We start from the raw sequence: 17,410 nt of genomic DNA on the forward strand, positions 1-17,410 counted from the left end.
TATCTCCTCCATATTCTACCTTGCCTTGCACCATACTCTACCTCCCTCATACTTCGCCCTCCCTCCCCTCCTCCCTTACTCTCCACCCTATACTACCTCACACCCCACCCTCTCTCTCTTCCACCTCATCCACCCATCCTCCCGTGCACATCCCACCTCCCTCCTCTCTTCATTCATCACCCTCCTTCCCTCATACTCTTTTTCCCTCCCTCATACACCATCCTGCCTGGTTCTCTCACACCCCACTAACCGTCACTCTCTCCTCCATACCCTCCCTCCCTTCCTCCCTCACATACCACCCTCCTTCCCTCAAACATCCACACACAAGGTACACCCACACACACTCAACCATTTATCCTTCCTCCTCTCGTTGTCTCCCTGGTCCGTATATGTATATGTACCGGTATATATATATATATATATATATATATATATATATATATATATATATATATATATATATATATATATATATATGCAGTCTCCCTTCTTTTCCCTCACTCAACTCGTCACCATGACGTACACACTGGAATCCTAAAGTCCTCCTCAAATCCAGTCTGGATCCCATACTGTTCCCCTCCCCTTCCCCCTCCAGATCCCTCCTTTCCCCTGATGTTTCTTGTCGTGGATATGTCACGAACGAGCCGCCCTGGACCCCTGGTAAGATTTCTCTGCCCCTCAGGTGTCCTATTGCTCGGCGGTACTCGGCCATGTGGTGGTTCTGGAATATCAGCAACACTTGGTTCGGTCAGCCGATCTCAAGTTGCCCTCTTCTATCAGGCGTGTCCCCCTTGGATACATTCAATTAATATTTAGCTCCTCACTGAAGGTACTGCCTAGCCCTCCTTCATCCCAAGAGATCAGCCTCTAAGGATCTCCAGGTAGATTTGTGTGAGCCCCCACAGTTAGGAAGGAACCTTACTCCCGTGAGAACTGGAAGCCAACGGGTCCGGCCAAGGAAAAGCTCTCTACCTAAGAAGGGGAGAGGACAGAGATAAAAGAAGGAGGGTGAGGGAGAAGGCGATTCTGTGCATCCCTCATCTCCATGGCCCAAAGGGGACAACCCGGGGTTCGTCACCCAGGGATGGGGCCATAGTTCCTCATGACAAGCCCCCAAGAGAAGAGAAGCTGTAACACCCACCCCCACAGGGAGAAACGTGGGGTGAGAGGAAGCGGGAACCGCCCGTCAGGGACCAAGGAAGGCAGCCAAGTAATTGCTACCCTGAGGACACGGGCCGCTGCTCCCTGATTTTGGTGTCTGAGGAGGTGAACGTGAATTTACATTTATGAACAGTAATAAAGGGACAGGGTAATCTATCACTAGAGGGCAAGTTAATCGTACACGTCCATTTCCCCAACTCCCCCTCCTTACCCCCACCACACCATTGATGTGTTAGGTGGATGGATCGGATATCTGAAGCTTCGCTCACTCTTACGTCTTGCCGCATGTAGTATTACTTTCATTTATCCTACTTTTAGGTTTATTATTAGGTGCACAAATCCACCTTCAGTTCCATGATAGGTCATTATATTGAAGTTTTAGCAGATTTCACTAGAGTGACCCCACTGCACAGTTTGGTGTCCAAAAGTTTATCCAACTTCTTCTAAACGATATTATGAAATCCAAGTAACAGCGGCGAGTTATATGCTTACTTGCCATATAAATCCCTCTCCTGCCTTGTCATCTGGGGATCCACATATCCACCCACCCACTCATTCAGCTACCCACTCACCCAACTACCCACTCATCCACCCACCCACTCAGCCACCTGCCCACTCAGCTCATCCAACACAAATCAACGACCCCAGCCCAGCCACAGATCGTTCCCAGCCACCTAGGCGACCCACCCAGCCCACCGATCTCGCCCATCCACTCTGCCCACCCACGAATGTCACCCACCATGCCCACCTAACAATGCCAACCAACACATCCACCCACCCATCTACCCACCCTGAACCCATCCAGCCACCCAACCCACCAAACCAAATACCCACCCAGAGCACCACGGCCACGCAATCTTTTCAGCCACCCTGTCGACCCACCGTGCCCACTCACCCTGGCGACCCACTCTGCCCACGCTTTCCGACGACCCATCTTGCCCACCGACCCCGGCTACTCACCCTCCCTCCCCACGTATGCCACCCATCCTGATCACCCAACAGTGTCATCCATCATATCCACCCATCCAATTATCCCACCCTTGGAACCCACCCATCCAATCCATCCACTCCTCCCACCGACCCACTCGCCCATCCACATGTCCAATCACCCATCTTTCCCAACCCCATTCACCCTACCATCCAACCCACCCATTCGAACCCCACTCATCCACCAAAGTCATCCATCATGCAAACCTAACTTACCAACACTTCCCCGACCACACACAAATCCAGCCACTCACAAACCCAACCCACTCAACGCATCCACTCACCAACCCATCTACCCCTACAACATATCCCAAGCCACTCCACAGATGCCATCCAACCAACCCACCAGACCCTTATCAACCATCCTGCCCAGCCATCTTGGCGATGCACCGAACTATCACACCAACCAATCTAACCTCATCCACCCCGCCCACCCACCCACCTGACTCAGTACACACACACACACAGACACACACAGAAACTGAGACGGTAAGACACAAACACTAAGAAACACGCATACACACACACACACACACACACACACACACACACACACACACACACACACATACTGATACACGCGCACAGACACGTGCATATGCAGACACTCACACACACACAGACACCCGCACACACATACAGACAGATATACCCACACAAAGACAGGCACTCTTCGAACAAAATAATATTTCGTTAGCGCTTTCGTGTGGAGGGGGGTATAGCTTAAAGTGATATCGCGAGCATATGGTTCGAGGCGGGGAGTTGTTTTCAGTAACTTAGTGTGGGGGAAAGGAACAACAGCTTGTGTGGTCAGTGCTACAGGTTCTAGTGAATTGTGCGCTTGATTGCAACTGTACTTATTTTGTATGATTTTGCCTCAGAGATTCTTTGAACTTCTGCTGACATGCCATCTCTTACACCATGCAGGGATAGTTTCGCACTTCGATGAATCGACAGGCAGGTTATACAAACCTACCAAAATTTATGGTAATAAATGATTTATATCATAAAAAATTTGGACACCAGAAATATTAAAATCCCGCGGTCGTAAAAGGTGATCAGTGTGTGACACGTAAAACTGCTGCACCCCAGGCAAGAGGCAGCTTGGTCTATGTCCAAATTAGGACACACGCACACACAAAAATCCACTTTTGCGTAAAGGATAGGGTAAAAATCAATATAACTGTCAGTGACTGACTGCATACGACATTGTTTCTTCCTTTGTAAGGTAGGAATGGAAACATAAGAGTATTTATAGCGTCTGAAGACTGTACGAAGAGCTGAGACAGGCAAATGAACCCGGCAAGATGAGGCAGAGGGGTAAGAAAGGAGGGAGGGTGAGGGGCGAGGATTTGTGTGTGGTGAAGGTGGAGAATGATAGATGGAAGTGTCAAGTATTGTTTTAATGGCAGCTTGCACAGTATACTGACTCTCGTATCTTCGACATACACCATTTTTTGCAGATATGTTATGGATGTATTTCCATTAGGATTCCATGATACGCCATTCAATTAGCACAAGTATGAATGAACCAATAATTCGGTAAATAATAAATAACATAACTTTACAAGTTTCACTACTGCTCGTTATTCATACTGTTGAATTATTATACAGTTATTTCTGTGTTTCGTTTTGTAATAAGACTGAACAATAGGACCGACGAACACTGCCATAGCTAACCAAATGGATAATTCTTCAGCTACTGGGCTGGAGCGTGTATATGGCAATTTCAATGGAACAACAGAACCAAGGTCCTCACAGTGAAATGTATAACTGCCAACGTTTTGAACTACACAGCTTGCACTTCTAGACCCTAATGGAAAATGTGAAATATTTGCAGATATAAAATTAATGGAAACTGCTAATTTGTCTGGGTACTGGATGGCACTGAACCCTGACAGATGACTGAGAAACCAAACATCAAGGGAAGGTGTCAAAGGGGTGGAACGCGGAATCACGCCCGAAGACCAAAGGGAAAACTGCAGATCTTTAGTCATGGTATAGTGCTTTCCCTTTGGCCTTCAGGCGCAATTCTGCGTTCCACCCCGTGGACACCTTCACTTGATCATCAGAAAATGATGGTAGACAGTAACAAAGTGGTCAGTATTTAAAATTTCCACGAAAAATTATGGTTTCAAGTAACAATTTGACAGTGTTAGAAATGCCAAAAGAAAATTGTTGTACCAAGTAACAGTCAAGTAATTTAAAGAAATTATCACAGAAAATGATGGTAGCATGAAGTATCAAATCAATTTTTTTTTAATATCCACAAAAAAAAATATATATATGGTAGCATGTAGCACCAAATCAATGTAATCTTTAACAGAGGCTTGGAAGTACGTGAAGAATTACAGGGTGTTGCAGTGCTGGATATGAATTTTGGATCCTGCAATTGTTTTGGGAAAATATAGCTTGTTTGCATGAAACAAAAGCATTCGGAGGCCGAAGGCTAATCGCCCGCCAAAATATGTTGTTGGATAAGGTAAGTTACCTACAAACCAAATTTGAAGAGAAATCGAAAAACTGTACGGAATTCAGTCACCACATTTCGCAAAAGCAACAAAAAATGTTGGTACTGTGATTTAGTATTTATTTTCAAGATACATCAAGTAAAATTAGTGACTGCTGAAAGTGAATCGCGGCCGAAGTCGCGATTCAATTAAACAGTTAATGAAACTAGAAAAATAATGAAATCCTAAATAGATCAGAATCAAATCTGGTGTACTGCTACTTTAAAAACTAGAAAATCCTGATCGTTGAAATTAGGTAATATATTTCTTTCAGTGGGTGAGGCATATTTAACACTTTTTTTTTTTTGGGGGGGGGGGCTATCACGAAACGATATTATTCTCTTGAGAGAAACTTTTTCCCAGTGAAAGACTTAAGGACAAAGGACGTCGATGGAAGACATAATGGGTCACTCAGTATGTTGCAGTATTGCCTCATTATGTGTAGGTTGAAGTCAGACCTGCAGCTGGCTAAACTGAGAAATTCTCATTCATAATGTGGTTTGTTTAAAAGGGACGTTGTATTACCAGTTAAGCTGTGTGTTCCTTACGACAGCAGTTCAGACAGCGCCAAGATTTTTGGATAAAAGAATCATATTTGTAATACATTTCCGATTCTCATGTCAAAATCATCGGGTGAAAAGAGATTGTCTGAGTTACAAGAGTGATGTGTGAGGACTTGTGGACGTCAGCGGGCCTTCGTGCCTGAGGGAACTGCTTGCATATCTTTCCTTTCCCTCCTTACCTGTCCTCCCTTCCCATCCTTCCTTCCCTCCCTCCTTTCCTTCCCTTCCCTCCCTCTCCTCCCTCCCCTCCTTCCTTCCATCCTTCTTTCCTTCCTTCCTTCCTTCCTTCCCCTCCCTTCTTTCCATACTTCCCGCCTTCCCTATCCTTCCTTCCCTTCGTTCCCTCCCTCCCTTCCCTCTCTTTCCTCCTTCCCTCCCTCCCCCTTCCTCCCTCCCTTCCTTCCTTCCTTCCTTGCCTTGCTTTGCCTTGCCTTGCCTTCCCTTTCCCTCTCTTCCTTCCCCTTCCCTTTCCTTCCCTTCCTGCCCTCCCTCCCTTCCTTTCGTTCCCTTCCTCCTTTCCATTCGTTTCCTCCTTACCCTCTTTTCGTTCCCTCCCTCCCCTCCCTTCTTTCCCTCCCTCCCCTCCCATCCTTCCTTCTCTTCCCTTCGTTCCCTCCCTCTCCTCCTTTCGTTCCGTCCCTCCCTCCCTTCTCTTCCTTCCCTCTCTCTCTTTCCTTCCTTCCTTCCTTCCTCCATTCCTTCCCTCCCTCCCTTCCTTCCTTCCCTCCTTCTCTCTCCTCATTCCCTCCCTTTCCTTCCATCCACTCCCTCCCTCCTCTTCACCTCTCTCCCCTTCCTGCCTTCCCTCTCTTCGTATCAGTAGGTGGGCTTGCCAGTTTGCCCTCCGTCTCTTTCCCTCTCTTCTGCCTCCCGCTCTCCCTCTCATCATCATCATTCTTCCTTTCGTCTCTAACATTTTTCTGGTCTCTTTTCAGGTATTTCTCTTTTCCACATACCAATATTTTATTCTCTTTTCAGCGTCTCCCCGTCATTTTGTGTTTATTTTCTCATTGGCCCTTCTGCCTCCTCACTCTCCTTTCCCTTCCTGCATCGTCGTTTCCTCCACTTCTATATTATTCTCCTGGCCCTCCCCCCCCCCACTCTCTCTCTCTCTCTCTCTCTCTCTCTCTCTCTTGTCCATCTGTCTGTATGTCTAAGCACCTCGTGTATCCTATTCTTCGGCTTCCCTCACTCCATATTTACAACCCTTTCCTGTCCATTCTTCCTTACTTTAACATCCCCTCTGTCTCCCTCTACTATCCTTCTGTCCTGCTATTCTCTCTCTCTCTCTCCCTCCCCACCCTTTTTTTTCCTTCTTTCTCACTTCCCTCTGTGCTCGTCTTGTTCCGTATTTTCTTTGTACACTTTTAATTTAAATACCAGTGAAAGAAAAAAAACTCATCTCGCGGTGAATGAGTTAAAATGCTGAAATAAACCAATACTAACAACCGCCAGACGATTTTATTCAGCTTAAAAAACGTAGTAAAGGGGCTGTTGCTGTTGTTGTTGTTGATGTTTTGTTGTTGTTTCCTCAGGCTTATCTGAACGTAAACCTGGTGGACTGCAGGCTAAAGTTTCCTCTCTGCTGCAGTCCACCAAACTCCTTATGGATGATGATGAGGGATTCGACAGACGTGTATTCTACCTAACCGGGCACCGGAGCTGCCAGGTTATATTAGAAGAGAACCCCTCCTGCCTGCCTCCCTCTTTGTAATGAAAACGCTCACATGAACCGCCTCTAATAGCATCATTTGGGAATTTAATCCGGCCATCAACTCTATTGCGCCTCCCGTGTTTTATGTTGTGATTTTTTCCCTGCTCTACTTTGTGCTCGTTGCATCCTGGCTGCAGACTTTATTGGCGTTATTTATATCATCTCCTACTTAACCCTTTACTAGAGTTGCCACGTTTAACCCTGTCAATTCGAAGACGCCTTTTTTTTTTTTTTCGTTTTAGCTTATAGTTGCTGTCTTAAAGCACTTTTACTGAGCGTTGTGTCGACCTCTTCTGGTAAACGGGTGAATGAAGGCAGCATCTGACCTCCAGTCCTAAAAGTTTCTCCAAAGCTGAAGTCTGAGGAAAGCAAACATAAGAAGGAAAGGTCATGGTTGTGAAGGCGTTAAACATGGGTAGCCAGTTTTAACCAAGCCAGGGATGAGTTAGAGAAGTAACAAATTTTTCCATTGCTCAACTTGTGTGGCGTATTTCATTTTTGTTGGCCATCTTGCAAGCGATTTTTCAGTATCGTTCGGGGATACGTTCCAAAGTATTACAGCATTTTCCATATAAGAGCTCCATTGCTTTTGTTTTTCTCGTCTACTTTAACCTTTTTCCCATATCAGTTTCTTTATCGTATTTGATTTTGTATCCCTCCCCTACTCAGCATTTCTAATTACCAGAGTGGGATGCCTTTCAGGTTAGTACAGATTTATACATATTTTACAACAGAACAGCTTTACTGGATGCTTTTAAATTTATCATCTAATTTATTATTTTTTCTCATCAAGTTAACTCTTTAGCTACAACGCTGGACTTGAAGTAGGTAGGCAGTTTTAACTATAAATCGATTCTTCCAAGATATAACTGTTTTTATTTTACACTATAACTAAATGGTATCTTAGCTTCTTTTTTTTTCCATCCATCCATCCATCATCCAATCCTGTGTTGCCCCATGAGGAGCATAGGAGCCCGGGGCTAGGCAAGTTGGTCCTGACGTTTAAGATGAAAGTGACCAGCCTCACTCATCCCTGAGTGGCATTATGTGGGCAATAAACCCCAACCACTCCTTGGATACAAACCTACACAGGCTCAATCCGATTGGAGCGCCTTATTTACACACTAAAATTTGGTTATATGGTTACCACCGAGCGTAGTATATGGTTTCCTGGTGTACAAGAAACCATTTGGCTTGTCACTTAGTGTAGAATCACTCATCGGCAGAAGGAAGAGGAAAGAATGAATGAAAGAAAGAAGAGGGAATGTAAAGTCACCCGTAGGCAGAAGGAAAAGGAAAGAATGAAGGAAAGAAAGACAGAGGAGGAAGGAAGGAACATTTCACCTACTAAAGGTGTCACTTTTTCATAACATCACGGCTTTAATGGCTTGTCTTATTTTTTTTTTCTTTCATCACCTTCTTAACACTTTCGTTGCCACGTTCAGCTCAGGTAGGTATTCCTCATTTTAAGTCAGGTGTGTCTTCCAAAATACCATGTTTTTTCCTTATACTTAATACCGCAGATTAGGCGAATGTGACAAATGAGCTTCACAGGCACGAGTGAAAATTTAACAGACAACTTTACTGTAGAGTCTGTCGAAGTAAGAGCAAAACAGTTTGTCTGTTTATTTCTACAGTATCCGTCCCGCTGTCAGTCAGTCTGTCTACCTCTCTGTGTCTGCCTATCTATCAATCAATCTGTCTCTGTCGGCCTACTGATATTTATGTATTTATGTATGTAAGTATGTATGCATCTGTCTAACTAGCTATTTATCTTCTAGCTAGCTATCACTATTTATCTATCAATATTTTTTTTTGTCTATAGTCAGACGACTTCATCCAGTAAGGGGTGGCCACAAAAAATCGTCTCCCTGTCACCATGCACCAGCAGGCTATCCTCTCTCCAACTTACGCCCTCCTCACCCATAACGAGAACTAGTGGACTTTTATCTGTTGCCCCACTGACAGATTTACTCAGGTGAGAGAGAGAGAGAGAGAGAGAGAGAGAGAGAGTCACGAGGGCTTTAGTGTTGATCCTGTCAGCACTAACCCTCTCTTGACGGGGACAGCTCTAGCACTCTATTCCAGCTAACACCGGGCGATTTGATTCACCTGAGAGTGAGTGCCAAGAGCCTGAGAGTGTTAATAGAGAGGAGGTGTTCGTTTCGTTCATTATTCTGTGGACACCTGAAGCTCTCTATTACGGTTACTTTTTAAATTTCATTTTTACTACCACCACAGATTTTATTGCCTCCGTCAACGAAGTTGGAGCAGGTTATGTATTCACCTATGTTTGTCTGTCTGTTTGTCCAGACCTTGTCTCCAAAAGTCCTCAATAAATTTCAATGACATTTTGTGGAAGGGTGGGCCATGGGCCATGGAAGGCGTGATTATATTTTGGGGCAGATCCGGATCCGCAGGATCCCAAACAATGTTTCCAAAAGTTCTCAATGAATTTCAATGAAATTTTGTTGAAGGGCGGGCCATGAGCCAATAAAGATTTGATTAAATTTGTGGGCGGATCCGGATCCGGATCCTTTTTAATGGCAGTGACATTGCCGGAGGTATGCACTCTCTGCATGCTTTCTGGTTTCATCATTTATCTCATTATTATGCAGTTATTTCTTCTGTACTTGGATGAGACTGCTCGTAGCGAATGAGAAAACTTTTACTATCCTTCTGTGGACGGTGACTTTTATTTTTATTTTATGATTATTAATATTCTTTGGTACCTGCTGTCATCAAACAATTTATATTTAACTTAGAAATTATTGCACTTAACGAAGGGGTTAAATGTACAGAAGGAAGCAATAGTTCTCCTACAGTTCTAAATCTGCTGCTTGTCTCTTTTCTGTGCAGACTAATATTCCCAAAGTGAGGGAGGTGCGATGTGTTTCTCTGGCCATAGATGATGCTCTTTGATTCGATGCTTCAGGGAGGAAAGTGACGGATATAACCTAAGTGTGAAGCAGACGCAGTGCAATAGTAAGCAAACTTTTGTCCCACTGTCCGTTCACCATGAAGTACTGATAGCCGTAACCTTAGCCTCTTCAGTATGATGACGCCTTTCTTATTTCTGCTGCCGTCAGACGATTTTCTTTATCTTAGGGAAAGCCTATCGAAGATGCACGAGTAGTAGTAGTAGTAGTAGTAGTAGTAGTAGTTGTTGTTGTTGTTGTTGTTATTGTTTTTGCAACTTTAGGTTCATCTGAAACTTGGACGTATTAATTTTTTTGCAGCTAGAAATTAATTCCCACATCCAGTGCCTTCCATCCTTTTATTTTGTCACTTCCATGGCGGGGCGGGAGGGGTGACCTGCCACGCAACTAAGTCTCCGGATCCGTACCCACTATACCAGTTGTTTTTACACATGTTATTTTTTTATATATATATATTCTGCACGTGATAGGAGTTGCACCCACTTTTCAACTTGGTAGTGGACGAAGTAACCTATGCCCTACAAGCATCACCAGAGTAAATTATCTGATTAAAAGACGTCTTCTTAAAACATATTCTTACTGTTGGCAGGCAAGTTTCTTTAGCTTAAGAGGGACCTCTTAGAGTGACGGGGGTTAATGAAAGACACGTCTGACTCCAGCAGTTCGAGTAAGTTTCTGCCAAGCTAAATATAACCGTTTGAAGGAAGCCAGAATACCAGCCTGCGTGGCGTCCCTCCCGCACACGGCAGGACGGGAGAGACAACCCACCAGGGAACTCAAGGTCCCAGTTCGTATCCACCTTTTTTTTTTTTTTTTTTTACCGCATACTGGATGTTAAAGTGTTTTCTCCACTTTTTCGTCACAGTTACCTCTCATATCTTTCACTGCACCAAGGTTCTTAAAATTCGTCTTTCCATTCAGGAGCACATATCACCGTGAGTCAGAATATCTTTCAGCAAGAATTGGTTTCTCTCATCTTCATTTTAGTAGACATGGCCGCCCACAAACACTGACATTATCATAGTTGGGTATCCATGACATTACAGTAAGTATGTGTAAAGAGAAGGACGTTGAAATTTAGTATATATAAATAAAGTTATGAAATTCCTGTATATTTGCATCGGCCCTTTTGCATGGCCAGTGAGATGTTGAAACTATATTGTACCCTAATCGACGCCCATGTCTGTGTTTAGTTTGATGAACAGAAATGTTGTAGAATTATGTCCAAAAATGCATTTGCTCATTCTTTATCACGTCACAGCAACTGAGACGATTTTTTAACCTGGTTTTGAACGTAATAGTCTCTACCTTACAAGAGTTCAGAGACCGAATTACTTAATAGGAAGACGTGCGTTGGTAATTTAATCTTCTTATCTCTAGCCAAGGTTATTCGCCTCAAGAAGGACGTCTCATAGTAAAGTGGTCATGAAGGACACATCTGACCTCGACAATGTGAAAAGTTTTTCCCAAGCTGCGTACAAACGTTTGAAGCAGAAAGAATATAATTTCGTCGTTGCAGTGAAGCGGTTTACTAAAGGTACGGCGGTCAGGTTCCTTATCATACTTTTCGTAAATGCCACAACAACTGCTTCACATACTTTGATATTCCTACAACTACCTTCTGTCTTAATCTTCACACTGAGACATTTCCATCCTCCCTTTTGCCCTCCCCCTTGGCAGGACGGCAGGAATGACCGGCCAAGCAAGCCAAGGTGGGGGTTCCTATCTACTATTTTTTTTTTTTTCTTAAAACGTGAGCAAAATTGTACTCTCTCAGCTCAAATCACGGTCACCCCTCATATCTTTCACTGGACCCATGATCTGAACATTCTTCCAATATTTCAGGTCTTGCCGTTAGCGAGCACATCACATCGTCAGTCAAAACAACCATCACTTTCTTGTCCAGTACATTTAACACATCTCACCTCACACAGACACTGGGATTTTATTAGTTCTGTATCGATGATAATACAATAAATATACTGAAAAAAGAAGAGCGTAAATAGACAGTTTATAAACAGTTCTAAAATATCTGTATGTTTACGCTGGCCAGGTGGCATGGTGGGTGGGGTGCGAGACTGAAAATTTATAGACTCTGGATCGAATCCCAGACTTGTGATTACCTTTATTAATAAAAATCTTGCGGAATTAGACCTAAAAAATTACTATCGTTGTATTAAATTTTGTATGACTATAGCTCAGTCGGTATTGCTGCTGTATTCACGTACTTACCAACGCTTTTTCGAATCCTCAGTTTCTGACTTAAAAATCTTGCAGAATTAGACGCTTAAAAATACCTTCCGCTGTATTAAGTTTTGGTGCCACAGTGGCACTTGCTGACCCGTCATTGGCCATCTGGCCATGCGGGTGGGATTTGCTGACCTGAGGCTGGTCTATGACCGTCTGGGTGGGATTTGCTGACCTGTGATAGGTCTACCGTCCTTGTGAGACTTTGCTGACCTGTGACTGATCTATGACCATGCTGGTGGGACTCTGCTGACATATGACTGGTCCATGACCAGTATAATTCACAAACAGACAGGCACTACAGCTATATCCAAAACCTAAACAGCATCTTTCAAGAACTAACCTTTAGAAGGCGGTGGCTCAATCGGTAGAGAGGTGGTCTGGAGTCCTATCGGATCCAGGTTCAAATCCCGACTGGAGCAGGGAACAGTTTGAGGATTTGAATTTCATAAAAATCAGACTTTACCGATCTACCAGAAGTCCCGCCGACATGTCGTAAAAATACCCCCGCTAATACCAATACACCAGTCCTGTATGAGACAGCCCTAGCATGTATTCAATATGGACGGTGGGTGTTAGCACCGAAGTGGTGACACGTAGAGGTGTATGTATGTAGGAGGACTACTGGGCCTTGAGTGCACGCTGTGAAGCCTATGCCCAGAGCCGGACACATAAAAAAAAAAAAAAAATCTGAAGACACAAGTTACACTTAGCCATACTGAAATGCTGCCATCATCCTTTTCTCCTACAATACCAACACAAGATACGGATCACAAACAATCCACTTTGTCCACACTGAAACGATGCCCACCACACCACATCGCATTTACTCACCACTTGCACCACACAATGGCAATGCAAGCAGTCAAGCAGTCATTCACACAGAACCTCTGGGAGCGATCGGTATCTTTCGGTCCACTTATTTCACAACGATTGAGCCTGGGATTACAACAACAGCTATAAAATTCACTCATTAATCTCCATACCCATTATCGCACCTCACAAATCACGATACCTTACCAACAAATCACCCCATTTTACTCTCCAGTTCACTCACCAATCAAATAACAATAATGAAATTATTCTTGTTTGCCTGTAAACATGGCATTGTTGTTGCCATGGTCATGTCACCCACCACTATTGCCACCTGCCCCAGCATCCCACACAGACTTTCTCCTCCAATTCCACCTCAGACGATTCCGGTGCTGTCCCTCCATCACTTCCCCCCTCTGGCTTCCTCATGGCTGACAACCCATTATATCCCAGTGTCCTCATTTGAGGACACCTGAAAAAATATTATTTTATTACTCAATTAATGAAAACACTGACGAAAAAGCAAACAAAAGTAATATTTCAGTGGGTTTTCACCAACATCAAGCAAAAATTAAGTTTCATTGACATATTCTTAAGCGATTTCTTGGTATCTAAAGTTGGTTGAAAATGGTGCTTCAAAAATGTTTGCATACTAAGAAGCACACTGAATACTACAAAGCCCAAATCATCTATGTTCATCCTGTCGCATGTTGTTAAGTGGATGGCCTACCATATGCATCATAACTGAATTCATTTTTTTCAGTACACAAGAGCACAACCATGTTAGAAAATGCTTGTCCTCAAATGAGGACACTGGGATAATATAGTAATATTACGTGTTCTTACATGTCCCAGCCTGCAGCATCCAACGACGCTTTATTTCTGCATAGATCGTCACAGACAGCATATTTGCCATCTCTCAAGGTTAGTAAAGAATGATGGTAGTACAGCTTAGGTGTAATATGCTTTTATGAACCTATGCACATATAAGTATTCGGTGGTCAAAGCATTTCAGTACTTCTATTTTTTTGTTACTTTACTTTGTTACAGATGGCGAAAGCAAGACTTTCTGCAATTACACTGGAACAAGCACTTGAAATTTTGAATCAACAGGATGACGAGGAAGCTAATTATGAAAAAGCTGATGTGGTTATTGTTCCACCAGATGTAGATGAACAGACTGATGAAGAGGATGTCAGCGAAGATGTTATTGGTGAGATGTCTGTTCAAGATGTGCCAGGTTCCGTAGAAGTTCATATTGAGCAAGTGCCAGCTGAAGAACATGCTACAAACAAACCTGGTTCAGGTACATCATTCAGACAAAAAAAAGAGAAAATTTTGTGCCTCTGAACTCATTTGGAAACACAAAGATCCCCAATATACCAAGGTCAAAGAGCGTTCTCAACATCATAGTGACTGCTTGCAGAAAATGAAAGAAAACCTAGAGAATTTATCATCACTTGAACTGTTTTAGAAGTTGCTAACTCCCTGCATCTGTGAGCATCTGTGAACAATTACAATGCCTATATGGGAGGTGTAGATCACCATGACTGGTTGGCTGGAAAATATGCAACCTCTCTGCGGGGAAAGAAGTGGTACTGGCCCCTCTTCATACGTTTGTTAGAAATGATAGTTATAAATGCTTGGATTATCCACAAATTCCTGTATGAAGGAAAGGAACAGCTTGATTTAGTGAGCTTCAAAAGAGCAATATGTGTGCCATATCTGAAGCTTGGTGATGCAGGTGGGAAAATAGGAAGAAAAAGCAATACCCCTGGTCTGTCTACAAAACTAGCTGATCTTCGGTATGACGGAATGGACCATGTTATTGCAAAGCGCCAACAGCAAAGATGTTGCCAAAGAAAACCATGTTCAAAGAAACCAAGAACTTACTGTGTCAAATGCAATGTAACACTTTGTGTAGAATGTTTTGCTCAGTATCACAAAAAGTAAATATACAGAAACCAGCTGTTCTTTTTTCTCAATTTACTTGTCTTTTGGAGATAGCATGTTATTTAGTTTCAGCACAATTTCATTCTTATACATGCATTTTTATGTAAATACACAGAAGCGAGCTGTTCCTTTTTTTAGTTTACTTGTCTTTGGAGATTGCATTTTATTTAGTTTCATCCAAATTTTAGTCTTATGCAAGGGTTTTTATGTTTCTGTTATTTAGAGAAAGTATGTATTACTTTGTCCCACTGTCCTCATTTGAGGACAGCTTATTATTAGAAGATTATATTATATTGTCCCAGTGTCCTCTTTTGAGGACAGCTTATTCTAAGCTTACTGAAGGAAATAAAGTACTGTAACAAGCATGTCTTATCTTAATTCATTCTATACAATAAGAATTTCATGAAAGTGCCCGAAAAATCTTCATTAAAAAAAGTTGGGATATAATGGGTTAAAATTTCTTCAGCTGATGTATTTTCTGCCATCACTGGCCTCAGTACTAACAAGGCATATGGGCCTGATGGGGTCCCTCCTGTTGTTCTCAAGAACTGTGCTTCTGTGCTTACTCCCTGCCTAGGCAAACTGTTTCGCCTTTGTCTGTGAACTTGTACCTTTCCTTCTTGCTGGAAGTTTGCTCTCATTCAGCCAGTCCCAAAGAAGGGTGACCACTCCCAACCCTCCAACTATCGTCCAATTGCTTTAACGTCCTGTATTTCAAATGTTTTCGAGTCAATTCTCAATAGAAAAATTTTAAGGCATCTTTCCTATCACAACCTTCTTTCCGATCGTCAGTACGGGTTCCGTCAGGGACGCTCCACTGGCGATCTTCTCACCTACCTTTCAGACTCCTGGTCATCCTCCTTTCGGGACTTTGGCGAAAGCTTTGCCATTGCACTTGACATCTCAAAGGCTTTCGATCGAGTCTGGCATAAATCTTTAATTTCCAAACTGCCCTCCTACGGTTTCTATCCTTCTATCTGTGCCTTCATCGCTAGCTTCCTTTCTGGTCGTACTATAGCCGCTGTTGTAGACGGCCATCGTTCTTTTCCTAGGTCTATCAACAGTGGTGTTCCTCAGGGCTCTGTCCTATCACCAACTCTCTTTCTTTTATTCATCAATGATCTTCTAAGCTGTACATCTAACCCTATCCACTCATACGCTGATGACTCCACCCTTCACCTTTCCATTCGGTTCCCGCAACGCCCATCTCAACAGTTACTTCAACAAACAAGGGATGAGGCTATGGCACACCTAATGTCTGACTTAGCTCGTATCTCTGACTGGGGTAAAAATAATATGGTTGTTTTTAATGCATCTAAGACTCAGTTCTTACACCTATCAACCCGACAAAATCTTCCACAGGTATACCCACTAATGTTTAATAATATTCATCTTAATCCTGCACCATCCTTGAACATGCTTGGGGTTTCATTTACTCGGGACTTATCTTGGAAAGATCATAATACATCTCTTGTAAAATCTGCTTCCAAGAGACTGGGTGTGCTAAGCCGACTCCGCTCTTTCTTTACCCCCGCACAATTGTTGACTCTATACAGGGGTTTTATCCGCCCCTGTGTGGAGTACAACTCTCATGTGTGGGGAGGCTCCCCACATACAGCTCTTCTCAATAGGGTGGAGTCAAAGGCTTTTCATCTCATTAACTCTCCTCCTCTTACTGACTCCCTTCAACCTCTGTCTCTTCGCCACACTGTTGCATCTTTATCTCTTTTCTATCGCTACTTTAATGGTCACTGCTCCTCTGAACTGTCTGCTTGCATTCCTCCACCTCTACGACGGGCGCGTAGCACCCGTCTGGCAGCAAACTCTCATCCCTTTTCTGTCCAGCTCTCTAATGCAAGAGTTAACCGTTACTCCCAGTCTTTCATTTATGCAACAGGTCAACTCTGGAACTGTCTCCCTCTGTCTGTATTTCCTGCTGCCTATGATCTCCAGTCTTTCAAACGCAGTGTGTCCAAGCATCTCAAAATGATCGGATCTTGAATTTGGCTCTCTATTGTATTTTGTTTTTCTCTTGGAGGGAACTGTTACTGCGGGCTCATGGCCTTTGGTTCCTTCTTCCTCGCATTAAAAAAAAAAAAAAAAAAAATCTGCCTCTCCCCGTGACAATGAAAGGAGCGAGAAGTGGGTGAAGACAATGGGCTGTGATGGTGGTGGCCGGTGAGGCAATGGGTGTGATGGTCCTGAAGTGGCCTGAATAGACTAATATGGCCTGATTGGACTGAAATGGTCTAAATGGCCTCAAACGGCCTGAATGTTTCTAAACTGACACATGTAAACATGAAATGACACGTGAATGGGTCTAATTTGTCCTGATTAGTTCAGATTAGGCTTAAAATGACTTGAAGAATCCGAGTTGACCTGACTGGACTGGACTTGGCCTGACTGGATGTAAAGGATGTGAGTAAACCTGCTGTGAATGGACGGGGACTGACATGACTTAGTCATATGTACACACAGCAAAAAAACTATCGTTACAGGGGGGTCCGATGTGTTTCATACTGA

This window comes from Coenobita brevimanus, chromosome 1, assembly GCF_032717465.1.
Source record: "Coenobita brevimanus isolate Jiangsu-jjx chromosome 1, ASM3271746v2, whole genome shotgun sequence".
NCBI classification, from domain to species: domain Eukaryota; kingdom Metazoa; phylum Arthropoda; class Malacostraca; order Decapoda; family Coenobitidae; genus Coenobita; species Coenobita brevimanus.